This window comes from Myxine glutinosa, chromosome 4 (assembly GCF_964187855.1).
Source record: "Myxine glutinosa chromosome 4, kmMyxGlut1.1, whole genome shotgun sequence".
Lineage (NCBI taxonomy): Eukaryota > Metazoa > Chordata > Myxini > Myxiniformes > Myxinidae > Myxine > Myxine glutinosa.
The window spans coordinates 202445061-202460417 of NC_136264.1; positions in this window are offsets into that span (position 1 = coordinate 202445061).

Here is a 15357-nt window from a genome sequence, read left to right on the forward strand (position 1 = left end):
TTCCGGTTCACCATCCCGTTTCCGGTCTCCTGTTATCCAGAGCGCCTCTAACCATTTAACCACAACAACCTATAATAGAATAAACATTAATAAGCAATGACCTGAATAGTAATTCACATAAAGTCACATAAATCCGTAACACTCCCCCCCTTCAAGAAAGAAAGTTTGAACCCAGCGAAAACTTTCTTTGCCGGCCAACTTTGATAAACAAACCCGATAACTCACACCCCCAAATCCTCAGTTCCCCCCGGGCACAATTATCACTTTAAAATAAAGCAACAATATTTCACAAAAAACCCCAGATTAATTCACTCTGGACAAAGCGTCAACAACTTCTAGTTGCTCTTGGTTGGAGGCCCAGCTGAGTACTCACTACATGGACGCCTTAAGGAATGTGGGGTTCACGGTTAGTCCGTGTAGGAACGTTCCCTACCGGGACGCCTTTTAAAAACGTGGCGTTCACGGTTAGCCCGTGTAGGAGCCCAGGCTCGGCGGCTCCGCCGTATATAGAGTGCTTCAACTTCTCCGGACTCCTAACAGTTACGGTGGGACCCCTTGTCCCAGCAGTCACTTGACTGGCGGTCTCCTTCTCGGCTAGTCCTCTGCCAATCATTCTTTCGGGAGATGCCGTAACTCTGGGAGCCTCCATAGTAATATCAGCTGCTGCCAACACCAAAACTACCGCCAAGTGGTCCTCTTCTGCAGACCTCTCGACGCCTACGAAATGCCTTCCCTACTGTTATGGTCCGACCCTCCAAATCCTTACCATTCCAATTCTTCTCTGCCTCCCTGGCATCTCTTGTGCTTGCAAACGTGACAAAGCCGAACCCTCTTGACCGTTGTGTTTCCCTGTCTTTTACCACCCGCACTTCCACCAGCGGCACATATCTGTTGAAGCCAGAGGTCAGAACTTCTTCCTCTGTGTTGAAGTTCAGTCCCCCTACAAATAACTTGGAACTTTTGTCGCCATCCCGAGCTGGGGTGGTGTTATTTCCCCTGCGGGGCTCTTTACCCCCCCTCGGGTTACCATAAATTTGCCCCCCGGCCAAATCATTCCCGATAATCACAGATACTCCCTCTACAGGAAGCGTGGCTTGTAAACCGACGGTGACCGGTCCTGACACCAAATCGGATTCCAAATGGATGACATGAAGTGGGGCACTAACACAGCCACCGATCCCTTGTAACCGAACACTATCACCAGTTGCGGTACTCTTTGACAATGGCAAAATGCCTTCCACCATAGAGGATTGATGGGCTCCTGTGTCCCTCAATACCCTAACAGGTCTTGGGTTAGTCAAGCCTCCCTTGAGTGAGACCAACCCCTCATAAATAAATGGTTGGTAACTCTTCTGTGGGCGATTTCTTACGCTTGCCATCGCATTTGGAGTGGTAATAGTCGGACTCCGCTCTGGGTTTTCCCTTTTCATGAGGTAACAACTGGACATCAAGTGTCCAGGTTTCTTGCAAAAAGCGCAAGTAGGCCCGGAGGAAAAACTCGTGGTCTGCCTCGGGCCCCCCGGAAAATAAGTTTGTCTTGGGCCCGTAGCCCTCGGATTTCGAACAGTTGGGGTATCCGCGTTGTCCCCATAATCCTCTCGAGGCCGCCGCCATGTATTGTCGTTCTCCGCACCGGGTGTTCCATAACTCCCCTGCTGAAGTCTAGGCGAGGAGCTAGGTGTGTGGACCCCTATCCGGTGTGTTAAGGCATAATCATCTGCCATGGTGGCTGCGTCCCACAACTTTGGTACTTTCTTTTCCTGCAGGTACACTTTGATGTCCTCGTGGACACACTGTTGAAATTCCTCCACCAGCATCAGGTCACGCAATGCTTCGAAGTCGTTCCCGACTCCTTTTGACTCACACCACCGATCAAACATGTTTTCTTTCACTCTAGCAAACTCCACATGGGTCTCACTCTCCCTCTTCCTGGCATTCCTGAATTTTTGCCGGTAAGCTTCTGGAACCAACTCATCGGCTTTGAGGATGTGCTTCTTCAATACCTCATAATCTGCACATTGGTCCATTGGTAGCGCCGAATAAATCTCTTGAGCTTTACCCACCAGCACACTTTGCACTAGTATGGTCCAGGCCTCCTCCGGCCAGTTTAACTGTCGAGCCACTTTCTCAAAGTGTGGAAAAAATTGAGTGACTTCCTTTTCACTGAAGGGTGGAACCAGCCTCACATGTCTGCCCACATCCCAGGTGTTTTGGCTAGGTGTCGACCCCGTCAGCAAGGGTGGTACCTCTCCCCGTTCTCTCATTAAATCCAGCTCCTTGAATTTAATTTCTTGCTGAAGCGCCAGATCACGTTCCTTCAACTCCCTTTCGGCTTTTCTCTCCTCTGCTTCGAGTTCCCTGGCAGCTCTCCTCTCCTCTGCTTTTCTCCCTTCTAACCTTTCCTGGAGTTCTCGTTCCACTCTCCTTTCCTCTGCTTGTTTCTCTTCTCTCCTCTCTTCTGCTTTCCTTTCTTCTTCTGCTCTTTCCTTTTCTGCTTTCCTTTCTTCTTCTGCTCTTTCCTTTTCTGCTTTCCTTTCTTCTTCTTTTAACCTTTCCTGGAGTTCTCGTTCCACTCTCCTTTCCTCTGCTTGTTTCTCTTCTCTCCTCTCTTCTGCTTTCCTTTCCTCTTCTGCTCTTTCCTTTTCTGCTTTCCTTTCTTCTTCTTTGATCCGTTCCTGGCTCCGTAATTGCAACTCCAGTTTCCGGAGCTCAACGTCTTCTGGTTCTTCGGGTAGCCACTCCCAGGCTAACTCGTCCCATGTTCCTAATCCCACCATAGACTGTATCACCGTGGTCTGCAACTCTGCCTTCCTCAAATTAGTTCGGACCTCCAAGTTAAAATGTTTGGCCAATTTCAAGAGGTCCGATTTTAGTAATGCTCGGAACTGTGCCTCACTAGGGGTTACCGCAAAGTTCTGTGTCACAAACGCCATGGTGACTACTGGTAACACCTGTTAACCTTCACCCCAGAAATTTCCAACAAAGAAAAGCAACAGTATTACTATTATTGCTATTGTTTTTTTTTTTGGTTGTTGTTGTTGTTGTTGTTGTTGTTGTTTTGTCGACAGAGCAAAACAATTTTGGGAACGTTGGAAAAGTTCCCACTCTTGGGAATTCTTTCCCGGACTAAAATTTAGAAAATTTTGTAGATCCCGGCCGTAGACCCAATTGCGAATCCGCAAATTGTAATTTGGACGAGCCCCCAATTTCTGTTACGTGGTCCTCCCGGTGACTACCTGGTCTCGGTGACCCCCGAACCGTGAGAGGAACTCCGCCAGAAAGATCTATGATTTATACGCTTTCGTAACGCAATCAATATGAATTCCAGTCAATAAGAAACCCCACACCAAGGATCCGGATTAATCAATAATATATTCCCCAAGCAATCAACAACCATCAACAATCAATCACCAATATTACTAAGATGGCCATCTTATATATGTCCCCCCTTTCCCCACTCATGACCCCTCGATAGTTACTGTCCCTCACAATGTCTCTGGGCCCCTCCAGACCAAGGTGAAGGTCGACTTCTCCGCACACGGGCGGTTGAATGGACCCCTGGCTGACGTGCTCCAAACGTGCACGTCACGTACCGGGACCAGCTGCTGCAGCGCACACCTCCTTGCAAAGCAAAGCGGGCAAAGCAAAGCGCGGCTCGCAAAGCACGCGAGGCCCAAGGTGCGACCCGTACACGCCCTCGGAGGCGTCGAGGCGAACAGTGCCGGACGCTTGGTTCCTTCCAGGAAGCCACGGCAATCTGACACGTAACAGGCAATCACCCCGCGCAGGTAACTCCTCTCGCCAGACGGGCGTTTCAAACTCAGCGTTCTCAACGCTAATCAATATCGACACCGCTCGCGTCGGAGCTGGGCGAGGAAAACGAAGACGGCCGCTTCTCCCGGACCTCGTGTCTTTTCTTCCGGTTCACCATCCCGTTTCCGGTCTCCTGTTATCCAGAGCGCCTCTAACCATTTAACAACAACCTTTAATAGAATAAACATTAATAAGCAATGACCTGAATAGTAATTCACATAAAGTCACATAAATCCGTAACAATAGCATTAAGAATGTAGATATGTTTATAAAGTACATACCATTAAGAATGTCGATATGTTTATAAAGTACATACCATTAAGAATGTGGATGTGTTTATAAAGGCCATACTATTAAGAATGTGGATATGTTTATAAAGTACATACCATTAAGAATGTAGATATGTTTATAAAGTATGTACCATTAAGGCTCTTTCACGAGGCTCGATTCAGTATACAAAAAAAAAATAAAAAAATAAAAAAAATGTCGTTATGTTTATAAAGTACGTACTATTAAGAATGTGGATATGTTTATAAAGTATGTACCATTAAGAATGTGGATATGTTTATAAAGTACATACTATTAAGAATGTGGATATGTTTATAAAGTACATACCATTAAGAATGTGGATATGTTTATAAAGCACGTACTATTAAGAATGTGGATATGTTTATAAAGTACATACTATTAAGAATGTGGATATGTTTATAAAGTACGTACCATGACGAATGTGGCTATGTTTATAAAGTATGTACCATTAAGAATGTGGATATGTTTATAAAGTATGTACCATTAAGAATGTGGATATGTTTATAAAGTACATACCATTAAGAATGTGGATGTGTTTATAAAGTACATACCATTAAAAATGTGGATATGTTTATAAAGTACATACCATTAAGAATGTGGATGTGTTTATAAAGTACATACCATTAAAAATGTGGATATGTTTATAAAGTACATACCATTAAGAATGTGGATATGTTTATAAAGTATGTACCATTAAGAATGTAGATATGTTTATAAAGTATGTACCATTAAGAATGTCGATATGTTTATAAAGTATGTACCATTAAGAATGTGGATATGTTTATAAAGTATGTACCATTAAGAATGTGGATATGTTTATAAAGTACATACCATTAAGAATGTGGATATGTTTATAAAGTATATACCATTAAGAATGTAGATATGTTTCCAAAGTATGTACCATTAAGAATGCAGATATGTTTATAAAGTATGTACCATTAAGAGTCGATATGTTTACAAAGCATGTACCATTAAGAATGTCGATATGTTTATAAAGTATGTACCAGTCCCTGGTGTTGGGCTAGCGGCTAGGGTGCCAGCTTAGGATTCCTAGGATCCTGGGTTCGAATCCCGGTCGATCGCTGAATTAACGCCAGGGGGGTTGACTCAGCCTGTCATCCTTCCGAGGTCGGCTAATTGAGTACCAGTTCACTGGTAATTCCCTGCTTGTCGTAAAAAAGGCGACAAAAAGGGTTGGCGGCAGGAAGGGCATCTGGCCGTAAAACATTGCTTCAAAAAGGGGACCGAAAAACAACAACAACCACAGTCCCCGAAAAAGGCCAACCCCTGCTTGCGGGGAAAAATGGCCTCTAAAGGTTTTTTTTGTTTTTTTTACCATTAAGAATGTGGATATGTTTATAAAGTACATACCATTAAGAATGTGGATATGGAAATAAAGTATGTACCATTAAGAATGTCGATCTATATAAATAAAACACAGTTTGTGTGTGTGTGTGTGTGTGTGTGTGTGTGTGTGTGTGTGTGTGTGTGTGTGTGTGTTACCGATAGACTCCAAAACGGAGAGACTCACATGCTTGATATTGGGCATAGACATGGCCATTGAGCCTGGGAAGGACATGGCCTACCTAAAAATATTTGACGAGATCCATATTTTTTATTCATATTTACCTCAGCGCTTTTCAGCGAGGAACATTATACATGGAATCTCAGCCGGTGCCAAAGCAGCTCGCTGATTCGCTCAGAGCAATCACGTGATGTTCCATCCTCGCTGCCAGACCACTGAATGGAAAATATTTCGAATGACCATTGCCATTCACACCACATTGGTGGAGATGCAGCTACCGGGCGCCATCTTGGTTGGCACTCGATGCTGGGCGATGGTGATTTCCGTCACGTGTTTGCATGTAATTCAGAGCGAAAAGCGATTGCGTTTTTTCACCTTTTGTGCGATCGTGTTTTGTGTCGATTTTTGTCGATTTTGTGCGATATGAATTAAACGTCTTTGCAACAGCTGTGAAACGTCTTTCCACAACCCTTCCTTAACCGATTGAAGCAGTTTATTGCCGCACAAAATGGCATTTTAACAGTTGTCTCGCTTTTAAAATCTGGGACACATTCAAAACAAACGAGATCCGCGAAGCGAGTTGGTCGAGTCGTGTTAACCAAGATGGCGACACGGCGGCTGCACTTTTCACGGAGTATGAGCGTTCTATATATTTTCAATTCAGTGCGCCAGACTCGCTCACGTACTTGATTTGTGGCATAGACATGGCCATTGGGCCTTCACGGTGTAATTTGTGCGAGGCTTTTGTCCGAGTGAGCTTGAGTCGAGAGGGCGAATGTACGGGTTGGGAATGTACGGGTCTCCCTTCCCCCGCCCGGCAACGCCGGTACTGGAGGGCGTCACAGGATCGGTGAGTCTCCAAAATCCGCTTCGTGCTGTTGTTGCGAAAATGCAGGATGATGTCGCGATTGTTGTGCTGCTCTCCTCCCATGAGAACTGCAACATCATTGTTGACTGGCCCTCCCCTTCCTCCCCTCCCCTTCCCCCTCTCCCTCCCCTTCCCCCTCCTCTCCCTTTCCCCCCTCCCTCTACCCTTCCCCCCCCCCACCCTACCCCCTCTACTTCCCCCCTCCCCTCCCACCATACCCCCTCCCCTTCCCTTTCCCCCCTACCCCTTCCCTTTCCCCCTCCCCTTCCCTCTCCCCTCCACCCCTCTCCTCCCCTCCCCTTCCCCATCCCCTCCCCCGCCCGGCAATGCCGGGTACTTCTACTAGTATGTTTATAAAGCACGTACTATTAAGAATGTGGATATTGTTACGTGCTCCTCCCCAAACCCCGGTCACGGTGTACCTCCGAACCCCGAGAGGAGTCACGGCAGAAAGATGTGTTATTCTGTATGTCAAAGATCAATGGTGAAACCACACCAATTGTTACCAACAAACAAGTATTGTATTAAGGTCACACAAGAATAACAGTACAATAAAAATATTAATCAATTGTACAACCAATAGATCATTCCTATGATGGTACCATCAGTTTCGTACAATATAACTCACTGTGCTCCAAGTGAGCGAAAATAACATTCCCAATGTCTCTGTCCCAGCTTCAAACCAAAGTCGATCCACGCACTGGTGATCGTCAGAACGATGTTGTATCGAGACCAGAATCCCGCTCGGTTGACAGTCACACTGCCAAAGATAGGCAAAAGTGTCCTCAAGAGGCGGCTGGGAAATCACACCTTCGGGTATGGACGTTCAACGGCTCCCAATCGGCGAACCGCAATTTCCCACTCAAAATCCACGTTACACAGACACACCAGGTTAACGGCTGAATGCGTTTAAATGGTTGAAGCGAGGGGAAAAACCTGGAGCGATGCGAAATCAGGCGCAAGGTAAAATGGCCAACAGTCCGTTCCCGAGGCGTAACGGCAGTCTCATGATTCTCTTCGGAATCAACCGCAAAACCTGTCACACAGGTTTATCTGTCACAGCGATAACAACTCTGTCGCAGGAATCCCTTTCCCAGGAAACCCCAAAGTTCACTGGTGACCTCCGTTCGCCAGCGTTTGCTCCAGACCTCCAAACAGCTCGGCTCCTTCTCCGACCTCACTCACTCCGCCTCTTTCTCCTCTCCTTCTTCTCCCTCTTCTTCCTCGTCCGGTTCCCGATCCGGTTTCCGCTTTCTTTTTAAAACACTAACTTTTTTTACCTTTTAAAATAAATATAAATAACCACCTTTAGAGGCCATTTTTCCCCGCAAAGCGGGGGTTGGCCTTTTTCGAGAACCGTGGTTGTTGTTGTTTTTTTGGTCCCTTTTTTGAAGCAATGTTTTACGGCCGGATGCCCTTCCTGACGCCAACCCTTTTTGCCACCTTTAACGACAAACAGGGAATTACCAGTGAACTGGTACTCAATTTGCCAACCTCGGAAGGATGACAGGCTGAGTCAACCCCCCTGGCGTTAATTCAGCGATCGTCCGGGATTCTAACCCAGGATCCTAGGAATCCTAAGCCGGCACCCTAGCCACTAGCCCAACACCAGGAGTTTACCTTTTGAAAACAGTAATCTCTATTTCACTTAAACGATAACAATAATAGTACATGGAATCAAAAATGTTTACAGTGGATGAGAACCACAATGGAAGTGACGAATCCGTAAAACTTCCCCCCCTCAAGAAAGAAAGTTGGAACAAAGTGAAAACTTTCTTTGCATGCAAAAACTCTTTTAACAAACAAAAGTAAAACTCACCCCCAAATGATCAATTCACGTGAACAACAATACTTAATATTCCCCAAAATAAAGCAACAAAACTTCCAAACACCCTACAGAAATTTGCAAAGTTAGTTCACTCTGGATAAAGCATCAGCAACGACATTGTCCCTGCCCTTTACATGCTCAATTTCCAAGTTGAACTACTGCAAAGCCAAACTCCATCTCATCAACCTCTGATTTTTATTTTTCATTTTTTGAATGAAGGTTAAGGAGTTGTGATCAGTGAAGACTTTTATAGGAAAGGTAGTAGTTCCTATATACACCTCATAATGCTGAAGTGCTAGCAGGAGAGCAAGGGTCTCTTTTTCCACGGTGGCATATTTGCCTGGTGTTTGTTAAACTTTTTGGAATAGTAGCGCACCGGGTGATCCATTCCATCCTCATCTTCCTGTAATAGAACTCCCCCAACCCCACATCACTTGCATCAATGGCCAACTTGAAAGGTGCTTGAAAATCCGGGGCTGCTAGGACAGGAGAGCTCATTAATATTGTTTTGACGTGGGCAAAGGCAGCCTGACATTTGTCATCCCAAACAAACTTGGTCTCTTTCCTCAGCAAATTCGTTAAAGGGGCTACCACATCAGAAAAATTCCTGCAAAACCGCCAGTACCAACCAGCCATACCCAAGAATCTCATAAGCTCCTTCTTCCCTTTTGGAACTTGGAAGCGATCAATGGCTTCTATCTTGGCTGTCACCGGTTTCACCTGACCCCGACCTATTACATGGCCTAGGAACACCACGTGTGCTTTTACAAACTCAATCTTAGATAAGTTGATGGTCAACCCTGCCTCGGCCAATTTCTTGAAAAATGCATGAATTTGTTTAATATGATCTTCCATGGTCATGGTGTGTATGATGACATCATCCAGATAAGCCTCCACCCCTCAAGGTCTGCAATGAGCTTATTAATCAGCCGTTGAAATGTAGCAGGCCCGTTTCTCAATCCAAAGGGAAGAACCTTGTACTGATACAACCCATTTGGTGTGACTAAAGCCGAGATGTCCTTGGCTCTATCAGTAGGAGGAATCTGCCAATACCCTTTCAGCAAGTCAAATTTAGTTACAAATTTAGCTGGGCCTATTCTATCAATACAGTCATCAATCCTCAGGATGGGATATGAGTCGGTCTTGGTCACTGCATTAACCCGTTTTAAATCCGGACAACAGCGAAAACTGCCATCGGGTTTTGGAACCAACACACATGGTGAGCTCCATTCACTGCTGCTTGGTTCGATGATGTCATTCTCCAAAATATACTGAACCTCCTTCCGAAGATACTCCATCTTCACAGGGTTCATCCGATAGGGGTGTTGTTTCACAGGAGTGGCTTCCCCCACCTCAATATCATGATATACCAAGTCAGTACGACCAGGTACATCTGTGAACAAATGTGCAAACTCAAAAATTAGGCTGGATAATTGTCCTTGTTGTTCCCTCGTCAAATGACCTAATTTCTCAACTAAATGACTCAACACTTCCGTGTTCGTCAATCTGGGACAAGCCTGGTCATCAAAGTTATCAAACTTCACACCGGCCTCAACCTCTGGATTCTCTTGCACCCCGACTACAGGCAAGACAGGACCCATTTTCCCCACAGGCTTCCTCTCATAATATTTCTTCAGTCGGTTGACATGACACAGCTGCCTCTTTTTCCGTTGGTCGGGAGTTGTCACCACGTAATCTGTTTCATTAACCCTCCTTTCGATTGCATAGGGACCAAAACATTTCGCCTGTAGTGGCTGACCTGGAACAGGAAGCAACACTAACACTCGGTCCTCAGGACTGAAATTTCTTATCTGAGATTTCTTGTCATGTCCCACTTTCATTTTACCCTGTGTCACTTTCAAGTTTCTTCTCGCAACTTCACAAGCCTTTGCCAATCTGTGCCTAACCGTTGACACATACTCCACCACTGTTGACTGTGACTCCTCCTGTAGCCACTGTTCTTTCACTAATTTCAATGGTTCTCGAACTGCGTGTCCAAACACAAGTTCAAAAGGACTGAATCTCAATGACTCCTGAACGGATTCCCTAGTAGCAAACAACAATAAGGGTATTCCTTCATCCCAATCCTTGTCACATTCAAAACAATACGTTCTGATCATATTCTTCAATGTCTGGTGAAACCTTTCCAAAGCCCCTTGGCTCTCGGGATGGTAAGTACGTGACCTTACTTGCTCCACTCCCAACAGGTGTACCACTTGCTGAAAAAGCGTTGACATGAAATTGGAACCCTGATCAGACTGGATGACCTTAGGTAGGCCAACCAAAGTGAAAAATTTAATCAAGGCCTTCGCAATAACTGCCGCAGTAATTTTTCTAAGAGGCACTGCCTCTGGGAACCTTGTGGAAGCGCACATGTGAACAGTCAGCAAATACTGATGTATTTTGAAGGTAAATCTGAGGTTCGCCGACTGTGAGCTGTGAAACGTCCATACCCGAGGGTGTGATTTCCCAGTCGCCTTGAGGGCGCCTTGGTGCAGCTTTGGCCGTGTGGCTGTGACCGTCATCCGAACGGGATTCTGGTCTCGATTAGACATCGTTCTGACGATCGCTGGAGCGGATCGACTTTGGCTTGCAGCCGGGATCGACTTCGGCTTGAAACCAGAATCAACTTTGGTTTGAAGCAGGGAAAGAGACATTGGGAATGTTCTTGGTTCACTCACTTGGAGCACAGTGAGTTATATGTTACGAAACTGATGGTACCATCATAGGATATATATATTGATTGTACTTTTGATTACTATTATTGTTGTACTGTTATTCTTGTGTGATCTTAATACAATATTTGTTTGTTGGTAACAATTGGTGTGGCTTCACGAGTGATCTTTGACATACAGAATAACACATTTTTCTGCCGTGACTCCTCTCGGGGCTTGGAGGTACACCGTGACCAGGGGGTTGGAGAGGAGCACGCAACACCTGTTAAAGCACCCCAAATCCACCTCTTTCAATCCCCAACTTCTTTCATGAAATTTCTAGCAGTGAAATTCCTAGTCGTGTTCATTTGCTTTATACCGTGTACCCCTCCCTCCTCCCCAAACCTCCCCCTTCCACAGATCTACTGACGTCCTTGTTCGCTTCTGTTGTTGTGCTTGTGTGCTTCCCTCTTGTCTCCCGCTCCCTTCATTGTATGTTCTATATGTCTGTGCATGTTTTCATGTTCATTGTGTTAGCTCTTACATGAGCCTTGATTCTGTATAATTAAAAAAGAAAAAGAAAAAAGAACAGATCTACAATTCCTCTGAAAGTGTCAATAGTTTCTTGAAAACCCCACTGATCAGTTTCAACATATTGAGAACCTTCACAGTTGCTAATGACGGTGGAATCTGTATCGGAATCCGAGCTCAAAATACATCGTTCTCTATGTAAACCGTCATTTGGATCAAGGCAAAAGCATGGTGTAACGTCACTGGTGAAATTTAAAAATCGGAACTCAAGGGCTATTTACAACATTTCTAAATGGCAAAATAATTTCCAAAGAAAAATACACTTCGTTTTTTTTTTGTTTTTTTTTGTATACTGGATCGAGGCTCGTGAAAGAGCTAACATTTACTTCACAAACAAATCAACCAGACAAACAAAATATATAAAAAGAGGGAGCGGAAGACAAGATGGAGAGAGAAGGGGAAGCACACAACATTTGAGAGCAGGGAGATGTGTGGGAGGGAGAGGGCTTGGGGGGAGGAGGCGTGGGAAGGGGGGTGGGGGGGGGGTGGGAGAAGTATAAAACACAAGGACACCAAGGACTTCCAGGACAGAAGTTGGTATTTCAAAAAAGTGGAATTGGGGTGAAATTAGCAGGGGTAGAAAAGATCAAGGTTTTGGATGGGGGAAGATAAGAGATGGTGGTGAACAGCTGTTTTAAAGACCTGGAGGGTGGAGTGGAATTGAAGAGAGTGAGGGAGTTTGTTCCAGAGGTGGGAGAAAAGAGGAGTGAAGGTGAGCAGAGAGTCTTGATTTTGGCAGTTTAACCATAAGAGGGTTGCAGGCAGATCTTGTGCGACCTGTAGGAATATTTGCGGGACAGAGCCCAGAGAGAGCTGGGGGGGCAAGGCCAGAGAGGAGTCGGTAGAAGACGGAAAGACCACCAACCTGCCTGCGGTGAGTGAGTGAGAGGTCTTTGGAGTTAGCTTCATCGCGGGAGATTCCAATGATTCTGAATGCTTTGGTTTCAAGTGTGAAGACGAGCTAGGTGTGAGGCAGGAGCACCAGCCCAGAGGGGAGAGCAGTATTCCATTGAGCTGTGGATGAAAGCCTTGTATGTGGTGAGGAGCTCAGGTGTGCCAAGGAAGGACTTCGCACGACGGAGGATGCCCAGTCGGCGACTGGCTTTGGAGGCCAGATTTGAAATGTGGTTTTCCCAGGAAAGATCATGGCAGATAGTGAGACCCAAAAGCTTGAGTGACAGAACTTCTTGGAGAGGATTATTCAGAAAGTGGATGGGAGGGTTGTCCAGTCGGTCTTTTCGGAGAGACATCGTAAGAGTGTGAGATTTGTCGGGATTGAAAGACATGTTCCACATGTTTGCCCAGTCTGTGATTATGTCCAGGTCTGCAGAGAGTGAGGAGGCTGCAGACTGCCAATCTGAGGGATGAAGAATGGAGCGACAGAGAGTAGAGTCATCAGCAAAGAGATAGAGAGGATTTTCAAGAGAGTCAGAGAGATCGTTGATGAAGACCAGAAAAAGCACAGGGCCCAGAACACTGCGTTGGGGAACTCCAGCCTGAACAGGAAGAGATGAGAGAAACCCATTCAGGGCCACACGTTGACTATGACTAGAGAGGAAGTCCACCAGCCATGCGTGGAGATTTCCATGGATACCAAAAGAGGAGAGTTTGGTGAGCAGAGCGGGGTGCCAGACCGTATCGAAGGCACGTGATATGTCAAGGGAGACAGCTCTAATTTCCTGTTTGGCATTGAGGATCTCCATCCATTGTTGAGAAAGCAGAAGCAGCATGTCCAGAGTAGAGTGACCAGGTCTGAAACCAAATTGATGTTCAGAAATCAAGCCATTGGAGAAGAGGAAAGATTTCATATCTGAAGCAATGATGGATTCCATGACTTTGCTGATAATTGGGAGAAGACTGATTGGTCTGCAGTTGCTGGGATCTGTTTTTGCACCTTTTTGGTGCAAAGCGGTGATGTTGGCAGATTTCCAAGCAGGTGGCAGATGACCTTGAGCAAAAAAGAGGGTGAAGAGAACAGAGAGAGGGAGTGAAAGAGCGGAAGAACAGGATTTTAGGACCCGTGGGCTGATGCCGTCGGGTCCAGTTGCAGAATCAGAGTCGAGGGTTGACAGAAACTTTTCCACCTTGTCAGGAGGAAAGGATACAGAGTCCAGGAGCAGCTGGGTACGACTGGGTACGGTGGATACAGAGAGGGATGGGTTTGGGACACAAGATTTCGAGGCAAACACAGAGTTGAGGCATTCAGCTTTTTCACGTGCGGAGTCAGCACGTGTGGCCGTTTGAGGTGAGGGAGGGGATGGAGGGGGAACAAACACCAGAAACAGATTTGACCAGACGCCACCAGGATTTGGAAGAGGGAGACAGATAAGAGAGTTCTGTCCTGAGAACGGAGAGATATTGTTTCCTGGCTCTCCTGAGGGTGGACACACACTTGTTTCGGGCTTTGTGAAAGGAAATGAGATTTCCTTCCATTGGATTTGCTTTCCAAGAGACGAAAGCAAGTTGTTTCTGGGCAATAGCCTCACCACAAGATTCCGTGTACCATGGACGGGAGGAAGGGTATGACAACTGAAGACGAGATGGGATAAATCTGTGCATGAGAGAGAGCAATTTACTTTGGAAGAAATCCCAGGATGAGTTGATGTCAGAGGCGGTAGAGATGGGAGACCAGTCCAGATGATTGATGGCTGCTTGAAGACCGTGCCAGTTGGCCTGAGTGAAATGCCAGACTCATCGACGCTGAGGAGGCTCTCTGAGAATGGTCAGAGAGATGTCCACTTTAACAAGCACATGATCAGATGAGCCGATTGGAGCAGAAGAAGAGCAGCAGACATTTTCAGGGAAGTTGGTCATAACCAAGTCCAGAAGAGAAGATGTTCCGTTGACTGAGATCCGGGTCGGGAAATTGACAGATTGTGTCAGTCCCAGTGAGTCGCAGAAGTCCTTTGCTGAGGAGCCATGGCTGGTGAGAGAGGTACCCACACCCAGCCAACTGGCATGGTGACAATTGAAATCACCACATATGAGGAAGAGAGAGTTGGGATGGGTAGATAGAAGTTGGTCCATATTATCAGACAGCGAGATGTAGATGGAGTCATCACTGTTTGGTGGACCGTACAAATTAGACTGTGATTGATGATTTTCAATGGATTTCAGAAAAAAAAATTGCATTTGGGTTCCTCTTTATAGATACAAATTTTATTTTTGTCAAAAAATAAAAAATAAAACTACAATGGCACTCGGAGAGCATACCTCCGCCAGGTGACCAGTTTACGTTTTGTATCCCAGAGTCGACCAGAAAATCGCAATAAAGAATCACATTTAATCAAAATCATCCGTCCACAACTTTGAGATATCCTGCTTTGTATAGTTTTTGGCCTCATCTCCCAAAAGTGAAGAATCATTAAAAAAATGAATCCTCATATCCGAATTCATATTCAGATCTTCACCAAAATCGAATCGAATCGTCCTCGTCAGACACCCAACCAGTTCACCAGGTTTCGTCCAAATCCATCCACAACTTTTGGAGATATCCTGCTTTGTATCGTTTTTGGCCCTATCTCCCAATGGTGAAGAATAATTTACAAAATTCTAGTACCCGGATCCGAATCTGGATCTTCACCAAAATCTAATTCATTTCGTCCACATACACTACCTCTCTGCCACATTTCGGGTGAATCCATCCACAACTTTGAGATTTTTTGTTCACAAACAGACAGACAGACAAACAGGGGTGAAAACAACCTTTGGTGGCAGAGCTAATGATATTGAATCAGACCTAAAGATCAACACAATAGTCCAACAACGA